Raw genomic sequence first — 9,726 nt, 5'->3', positions numbered from 1 at the left:
GAAGTACGCTAAACATTTTGAACAGGCACATTCACAAATTTCCATTTATATACTGTATATAGATGAATTAATTAACTGGGAACGAAGGAAGCTCAAGTTTTATTGTGTAATGGTGAGTACACTTGATTTGCAACGGGTGGGTGGATGCACGAGTGGGTGTTAGAGGGTCGGTGAGCGGGAGGGTGAGTGCGCGAGTGGGGTGGGTGAGTCGAGAAAGTGGCTGAAATGTGCAGTTAAATGAGTGTATTTTAACACGTAGGCTTTCGCGACCAATATCCATAAGAGGGTTTTTTTGGGTTAGATCGCGTGAATTTAAATGTCGTTAAATCTTCCACCACCCGACACAGCCAATTGGTCAGGTTTGTCACGTAAACAAAACGTGCCAATTCGCTACTCTTATGGATGTGTGTTTCTCCGCGTGTCTCCATGGCCGTATCTCCGTGTCTCTTCCCCATTTATGTGTCCACGCATCCGTGACTCCATGCGTCTATCTCCACATTTTTCTCCCGTGTCTGTGTCTTTGCTCCATGCCTCCATGTGGTCTCTCCGTGTCTTTGTGTCCCCGCTTCTCTCATGTATCCTGTCTCCCCATTTCTCTTTTCCTGCTACTTACACATGCAGCCCCCCGTGAGGGTTCCGTGACCCCCACCTCGCTGGCATCAAAGTGTAATGCGGGCGTAAGCGACCTTCCGGAGGTGACGTCACGGGGGGTGGAGTCATGTGACGTGGGGGTAAGGTTCGGGGCTTTAAGCGGGTAAACCGGAAGGGGAAGGCAGTCGGGGTGTGAGCGGAAAAGAGTGAGGCCACGCGGGCAAGTGTGGAGAAGGGGGGGCGCCGACGGCGATCGGGAGCCAACCCCGAAGATAAGAGCAAGCTGCGGAGTGGTGTGCAGCTGGGGAGGAGACAGCCAGGAGGAGCTGCGGAGAGAGAGAGAGAGGGGGTGCTTGATAGAGGCAGCGGTGTGGCTGCCAGGAGGAGCTGCGGAGGGAGAGAGAGAGAGCAAGAAGCTGTGAGAGCTGCGGAGGGAGAAGAGCAGCAGAGAGTACAGCCAAGGGGGGCTGTGTGAGAGAAACAGCAGCGGAGCTGCTGTTGGGGATCGGGCCGACATTGGAGTCAGCACCGTGGAGAAGCTACAGAGTAAAGACAGCCGTGTGGGTGTACAGCACGAACCGAATAATAAAGGACACTGAGCCAGACATCGTGGTCCAGTCGTTTATTACACTGGTGTCGGAAGTGCAACGGCATGTCGAAACAAGTGAGGAAGAAAGTTAATCCGGCGCCTGCATCGGCTTCTTCGTCCGACGACGACGAACTCCCTCCAACCACGGATCCTGTTGGGGTGGTGGAGGAGAGCCAGGCTGAGGCGACCACGGGAACGGGTGTGGAGGATGTTGGCGCGGTGGCGGGTCCGTCGACATCATCAGACGCGGATCAACGATGGCAAGCGATGGCGGTACAACTGGAGGCACTTCAGGACGTCCTGGCGCATCTATGCCATCTCGTCGCGCCAGGGACGATGGATGATGCAGGTGGTGCTCCGCGGGCCGCCACGTTGCCTGTCCTGCCGCCGCCATTGCCCACGCGGCAAGAGGCCGCCATTTTGCGCGCTCCGTGGCGCCAAACCGCCATCTTGGCCACGCCGCGGGCCGACGCCATTTTGAATTTGCCATCACAACCACCACCATTGGAAGACGGCGGGAAGAGGAGTCGGAGTCGCCACCTTACAACAGTTAAAGAATTTTCCGTCGGTGGGGACTGGAGCGCGTTCGCCTGCCGCTTCTTGGCGGCGGTACGCACAGCAAGATGGACCGATGCGGAGGCTTTGGAGGTGTTGCCGACTCTTCTGGACGACGAATCTGTCCGATTCTTCCGTTCCATAGCGACCGATAAGAAGGCAACTTTATGTGGTGTTTTTCAAGAAATGGCCGATGCTTATGAGCCACCAGATGATGCGCATCGGCGATTCGCTCAACGACAACGAGCACCAGAGGAGTCGCCCGTGGCGTTCAGGGGTGCGGTGCTGGAGCTGGCCATGGCAGCTTATCCTGAGACGCCACAGGACCTGCTTGAGCCTCTCATATTAGGGAAAATGTTGGAGTTGTCTCGGGATCTAGGGATCCCCATGCCTGTGTGTGGGCATGAGAAGCTAACTTCCCGGATGGCTGCTAAGTGTCTCGATGCGCAATTCAACCTCCGTCGCTGGAAACAAGTGACGGCGTGGACGGGGGGGCCCGTCAAAGAAGGGGATGCGCTGGGGTGGGACCCTGCGCAGGCCGTCTATGTTCCGGATGACCGGGGCCCTCAACAACTGACGGCCGCCTCCGCTCCATGGACGGGACGCGGCGGGCCGAGACCGCGCGCGATGCTACCAGAACGGGGCCGTCAGGAGCCGAGGCCTGCGCTTCGGCGCAACGAGGCCGAATGTTTCCGCTGCGGGCGTAGGGGCCACTACGCCAGAGACTGCTGGGCCCGCTTCCCGGCTCCGCCGCAGCAGGAGGCCTCGGCACCGGTCAAGTCGGCTAAAGATCCTCCGAAACAGGCATGTCGGCACGCACCAGACACTCGGCAAGGCTTTCCACCTCACCCACCACCTGTGTTGCGCGATCCTATTGTTGTTGTTAAAGAAAGGCCATCGACGGGGCCTTGTCATTCAGTTACGCAGTGGCGCAAATTGGCACGGAGAGTTGTCGCGGCCGCTACGGGTTCGTCCACTGTACCGGGGTCCATACAAGGTGTGGACGTGCGCATTTTGGTCGACTCGGGGGCGTCTGCGACTATTATATCGGATGTCATTTTCCATCTGTTGGGCATTCCGTCGGGGGCTGTGCGTCCGGTTTATGGGTCGTGCGTCGCTGCGAACGGGGGTAGCATGGGCATCGTGGGTCAGGTGGATGCTAAGATATCTATTGGGGATGTGTCGGCCTCGGGTGTTGTGTTGATATCGAGATCTTTGGCGGTTCCTTGTTTGTTAGGCACCGATTTTTTGGCTAAGATGCCCATTTTGATCAAAATCAATGAGAATTGTATTGAACTGCCGGGGGGCCGTCAAATCTCGTTTCTGCCGTCGCCCTGGGGGCGACCTGCTTCGGCCGTACAAGTGCAGGCGCTGTCCGTCGCATCTGTGGACATTCCACCTGGTACACAGATGCTTATACCCTTGCGGTATCGGAAGCCCCTGCCTGATCGGCTAGGAGCAGTAGGGGTCTTGTTGTCACCGTCCGCCACGATAACAACCGGGTTGGCGTTAGTGGGGGCACAGACCATCGTCCGGCCGGATCAATTACCGTTTTTACAGGTGCTTAATGCGGGGGGAGAAAACGTCCGTGTCCCGGCCGGTACGGTTGTGGCACATGCCACTACGGCGTTTGCGACCCATGATTGTCCACATAGCCGGGGAGTTGTTGCTGGGGTTTCCGAGCCAAGGAGTTCGGATGATCGTTGGGTTGCTCAATTATGTGACGAAAATTCTTCCCTGTCCATGGAGCAACGTGGTGCGCTGCGTAAATTGTTGTTGACATATTCCGATGTGTTCAGCTCCGATGATTTGGATTTGGGCCGCACTTCCTTGCTTTACCATCACATTGAGACGGGCGATGCTGCCCCTATTCGATTAAATTCGCATCGGATGAGTCCTGCGGAGCGAGAACACGTACGGGGGGCAGTGGAAGACATGTTGGCTGCGGACATTATATCGCCATCTAACAGCCCATGGGGCGCTCCAGTCGTCTTGGTTAAGAAGAAGGATGGCAAATTGCGATTTTGTGTTGATTTCCGCAAATTGAATAAGATATCGGTGGCAGATGCGTACCCCCTGCCGCGTATGGATGACTCCCTCGACGCATTGTCGGGGGCTAAGTTCTTTTCCACACTGGACCTCTCTTCGGGATTTTGGCAGCTTCCCCTTGACGAGTCCTCACGGGAGAAAACCGCTTTCCGTACGCCGCAGGGGTTATTTCAATTCAACTGTCTCCCGATGGGATTGAATGCGGCCCCTGCTACATTTCAAAGATTGATGGAGCTCGTTTTGACGGGGTTGCAGTGGGAGACATGTCTTATATATTTGGACGATATCATTGTCTTCAGCCGCACTTTCGATGAACATTTGACGCGGCTGGAGACAGTGTTCACGAGGATGCGTTCTGCCAAATTGAAATTCAAACCAAAGAAATGTCACCTACTGCAACGGTCCGTCCGCTATTTGGGGCACATTGTGAGCGCTGAGGGAGTGTCCACGGATCCGGAAAAGACGGCGTGCGTCCGGGATTGGCCGACTCCGGCCACCGTGGGGGATGTTCGGCGGTTTTTGGGATTTGCCTCGTATTACCGAAGATTCGTGCCGGGTTTTGCGACGATTGCGAGGCCTTTGCATCTCCTTACGGGGAAAGGACGGAAGTTTGGTTGGGGACAGCCGGAGGAGGCGGCCTTTCGGAGTCTGCGTGATCTATTGGCCACGGCCCCAACATTGGATTATCCCGATTTCGATCACCCATTCATTCTTGATACGGACGCGAGTGACACAGGTATTGGGGCGGTGTTATCACAGTCTAAAGGGGGTGTAGAGCGTGTCGTGGCGTATGGTAGCCGAGTCTTGTCTCCTGCGGAAACCCGCTACTGTGTCACTCGCAGAGAACTATTGGCGGTTGTTTTTTTCCTACGGCAATTTCGACCATACCTCTACGGTCGTTCCTTTATTGTGCGTACGGATCATGCGGCCTTGCAATATGCCCTTAAAATTGACCAGCCATCCGGACAGTTGGCACGTTGGTTGGACACGCTACAGGAATTTTCCTTCCAAATTCAACATCGGAAGGGTGTGCGCCATGCGAACGCTGACGCACTTTCCAGATTACCGCGGCGCGCCCCTTGTAAATGTGAGTCGGGGACGCATAGGTGTTCGCCGATTCCAAACCCCCCTCAGCCGCTCACGTTGGCCGTCGAGAAGTCGGACACTCCGATGGAACCGGGACCGGCTGACGGGGTTTTGAATCTGCCGCGGTCTGTCTGGATCCGGGAACAGATGATGGATGAGTCATTGGTGTCCTTGCGGAAGCGGTCTGCTAAGGACAATGGGAGTCCGAGTACGGCTGTGGGGCCACAAACCGCTCTCCGAGATGGTCTGCTTATGTGGCGGGAGGGGTTCCAGGAACGTTGGCGCCTGGTGGTACCAACGTCCTTGCGGTTCGAGTTGATTAGAACCCTCCATTGTGACACTCTCTTACATTTAGGGGTGCAGAAGACCTTGTTGACGTTGCAACGTCATTATTTTTGGCACGGCATGGCGACAGATGTCGTAGGGCACGTGCGCGCGTGCCCTGCGTGTGCACAACGTAAGCCGCCGAAACATCCTTACGTGCCGCCTCTCCAGTCGATTCAGGTGTCTCGAGTCAATGAATTGGTGGCACTGGACATATTGGGACCTTTTCCACCATCGGCGAGGGGTAATAAATATTTGCTGGTAGGGGCTGAGTACCTCTCCCGTTGGCCGATGGCCTGGCCGTTGCCTGATCAGTCGGCCGCGGCCATTACCGACGCCTTTTTGTTTGGGTATATTATGGATAAGGGGGCGCCTGAGAGACTCCTCACGGACCAGGGCAGGAATTTCTCTTCTAAATTATTGGCGGAAGTGTGCGCGGGCCTTGGGACTAAGAAAGTACGGACATCCCCATACCATCCGCAGACGGATGGTATGGTTGAACGGCTGAACAGGACATTGTCTGCCATGCTTTGCCATACCGTGAGTGAACAACAATCAGATTGGGATCTGCACATCCCCGGGGTGCTTTCGGCGTACAGGATGACGCCTCATGCGGCTACGGGATATTCGCCGTTTTACCTTATGTATGGTCGGGAAAACGTGCCGCCGGTGGATGTGCAATTGGGAACTGGGGTGAAGGGACCTCGGAAACCACTTCCTGAATACATTCAGGACACGGTTCGCCGAGTCACGGAGGCGCGGGAGAATGCCCGCGTGGCTACGGCCAAAGCCCAGGCCCGGAACGAGCGATATGCGCGACGGTCTGAGGGGGAGTGCCCTTGGAAGGTTGGGGACCTAGCCTGGCTTCATTGTCCACAGGTACGTCCGGGGACCTCGCCGAAATTGCACAAACCCTGGCATGGTCCCGTACGCCTCATTGCGGTTCCCAACCCACAGACAGCACGCGTCCAGATTGGGTCTCGTCGCTGGGTTGTGCATACGTCGCGCTTGAAACCATATGTTGTGCCCTTACATGATGCGTCATCCCCCAATGTTGCCTTGCCGGGGTCTGTTGCTGCTGACTCTCCCCTGCCTGCGTCCATTGATTTTGCTAGAGCGCCTGTCGTACCTGTTCCAGACAGGCCGGCCGTGACATTGCGGGGGACGAGGGGCCCTGCTCGGAGGACGCCTGCCAGGTCTGCGGGACCTTCGAGCCCTGCAGCCCTTCCGACCCAGCTGCGGGCACGGTCACAGGACAAGCCCAAGACTAACTCTTTAGAGACACGGGACGGCGGTGGACTTCCAGCTGCGACAGGGGGATTACCCCCTGTCGTTCCTCGACTTTCATCGCGTTCCCGTTCTGCGAGTGGGCCGCCGACCGTCCGGGACGGGCCGGCGACCCGCACACGTTCCAAATCGCTTACGTTTCGTTGAGTGTTGTTGTCTTGTTATTTTCTTCTTACAGTTGTATTTATTGCATGCTTTTGTACGATCGTTGATGTTGATTGCGTTGTTGTTGTTCTTGCTGTTACATTATATGCTTAGTGTCCTTTAGGGGGGGAAGCTCGGTTCGCCGCATTACGATTTGCTATTGGTCAGCCGAGGTCGGCTGGGATTTTTCTACGGGGGAGGGTGGTGTAATGCGGGCGTAAGCGACCTTCCGGAGGTGACGTCACGGGGGGTGGAGTCATGTGACGTGGGGGTAAGGTTCGGGGCTTTAAGCGGGTAAACCGGAAGGGGAAGGCAGTCGGGGTGTGAGCGGAAAAGAGTGAGGCCACGCGGGCAAGTGTGGAGAAGGGGGGGCGCCGACGGCGATCGGGAGCCAACCCCGAAGATAAGAGCAAGCTGCGGAGTGGTGTGCAGCTGGGGAGGAGACAGCCAGGAGGAGCTGCGGAGAGAGAGAGAGAGGGGGTGCTTGATAGAGGCAGCGGTGTGGCTGCCAGGAGGAGCTGCGGAGGGAGAGAGAGAGAGCAAGAAGCTGTGAGAGCTGCGGAGGGAGAAGAGCAGCAGAGAGTACAGCCAAGGGGGGCTGTGTGAGAGAAACAGCAGCGGAGCTGCTGTTGGGGATCGGGCCGACATTGGAGTCAGCACCGTGGAGAAGCTACAGAGTAAAGACAGCCGTGTGGGTGTACAGCACGAACCGAATAATAAAGGACACTGAGCCAGACATCGTGGTCCAGTCGTTTATTACAAAAGTACCACCCAGACATTCTCATTCGAGCCGAGCTCGGTAGTTCAGTTTCTTCCCCTGTTGACACGGTCTGAACTTCGTCCTGCTAATAACACGACACGGTCACCGGCTGGCGCTATACGGCTCAGCCTCTTAACCCACCCGAGTACCCTAGAGCACACAAGCGCTCACCCACACTCAAACACGTACAGGCACCGCAACCGACAGAACTTTAGGCTATTAATTACAACAGCCGCCGTTCGCCACGAAGTGATGGTCGACGTCACCACGGCGCTTGTGCCAGGCTAGGTGCACTTTCAGGTCATGTGAAGTGTCGAAGGCTCGCTGGCAGAAGGGAACGGGACAGACCCAGGTTGTCATGGATTGACAGATGACTGTTAGAGGTCCCAGCTGTGCTTCCCACTGGCCCAACTCGGCACAGTGGGCGACTGCCTACAACTGCCTTCACGAGCCTCCTCCATATAGGTCGATCTTGACCCTACTGATACCGGTCATCGTAAAGTCCACTCAGCTCCCACTCCTGTACCACATCAGCTCCATCTCAGTTTTTGACAGGGCCGTGCCTGTTTAGCCCCCTCTATCCGGCCAAACAGAAGCTGTTTGGGCATGCAGGTGGCTGGGCATGCGGGCGATGTGACTGTGAGTATAGTACTTGGCTACGCCCGAATAAACGCACGCCCTATTCTTTGCCTGCCGAAGGAGCTCACCGATGAGACTACAGGTTTGCCTTACTTTATGCGGGAGATGGGTTCCAAAAAAAGCGAAGTTTGCGTAGCATGAACCGCATTCACCCAAAGGACTATGCATCTAACGAGGAGCCGGCTGCCTATCAAGTAGCGCACACAAGCACCACACACGTGCATTGCTGCATGTAGAGTGAATTAAAACCGCACAAAGGAAGCTTTTGGGTCAGAATAGGTTTGCCGCATATGCGCGAAATCCCACTGAATCCGCACAGACCGAGTGAAACTACTCTACAAACATTTGAAAGGATCTGTGAGCTCACATTGTGATCTCGTTTGGTTAAACCTAGGGTGGATCGTAGGCAGGCCAACCTGCATTTTTGAAACCGGCACGGTACCGATTAACAAAGATAGCCTTAACAGACGGTTGGGGCAAGTGCTGTTAGCGAGTAGCACTTATGAAGGCCAGCATGGCACGCGAGGGGGTGGGTGGCAAGTAACACCGCCAGTCATCTTTGTCTCCCGAGTAGCGATGTTTACATATCGCACCAGATACTAATTTGAGGCCGAGTCGTAGGTGAGACCCAGGACCCGTTTAGATAATCGCCATTGGTGTTGGCTGTGAGCAAGAATCGCAGCACAAGTGTGTGAACCGCTGTACTACCGCTCTCCACTTACCGATTAAGACGCACATCAGATATGTACCGAACCAGACCAACTCAAAATCGACCAATACCCGCCATTCGCCACGAAGTAACGGTGACGTCACCAAGCTGCCTGCGCCAGGCCAGGTGCAATTTGAGGCCACGTGAAGTATCGAAGGCTCTCTGACAGATATTAGGACAGAACCAGGTGCCATGGGTTGACTGACTGCGATGAATTGTAGATGCACCAGCTGTACCCCCTACTATGCCAACTTGCTGCATTTTAGCCGCCCAGCGCTCCGTTCGTTGTGAGCATCGCTCCACTCCCCTTCGTTGTTGCTCGAGAGCGACTGCCTCCAACTGCCCAGTAGCGTCCTTCACGAGCCTCCTCCATTAGAGGCCGATCTTGACACCGCGAGTCGGCAAGTCCACTCGGCTCCACATCCTCCCGTACCGCATCAGTCCATCTCTTCTCCAGTCCATGTTGTGCCCGTTTAGCCTCTATGTTGAAGCTGCGTCTGCACTGAGAGAGCTTCTTGGGGGCCTCCCTAAAGGTGAAATAGTTTTAGTGCGTGATCTAAATTGGAATTGGCTAAACCCGCCAGCCGTGGCCACACATTTTGTAGATGAATTTAACTTATTTCAATTAATAAATGTCCCCACAAGACCCAATCTAAAAAATCCGGGACAGTCATCTCTGCTTGATGTCCTATTGACAAATGTCCCTCACAATTCCGCACTGACTGGTGTTCTGGGTAATAACTTTAGTGATCACTCCTTCATATTTGGGGTGAGATCATCAGCCAGACCCAAAGCCCCCCTAAATTGGTTGAGAAGCACTCCATGAGACACTTCAGCATTCAGGAATTTACTAATGATGTGCTTCACTCGGATATTGACAAGGTCTGTGATATCCCCAACCTGACTATGGCTTGGGAGACCTTCAGGTAAACGTTTCTTCAAATTCTTAACAAACATGCTCCGTTGGTTAGATTTAAAACTAAAGGCAACAGC

This window comes from Lampetra planeri, chromosome 11 (genome assembly GCF_965212315.1).
Source record: "Lampetra planeri chromosome 11, kcLamPlan1.2.h2, whole genome shotgun sequence".
Lineage (NCBI taxonomy): Eukaryota > Metazoa > Chordata > Hyperoartia > Petromyzontiformes > Petromyzontidae > Lampetra > Lampetra planeri.
The sequence above is the reverse complement of the archived record's forward strand: the minus strand, read 5'-3'. Positions refer to the sequence as shown.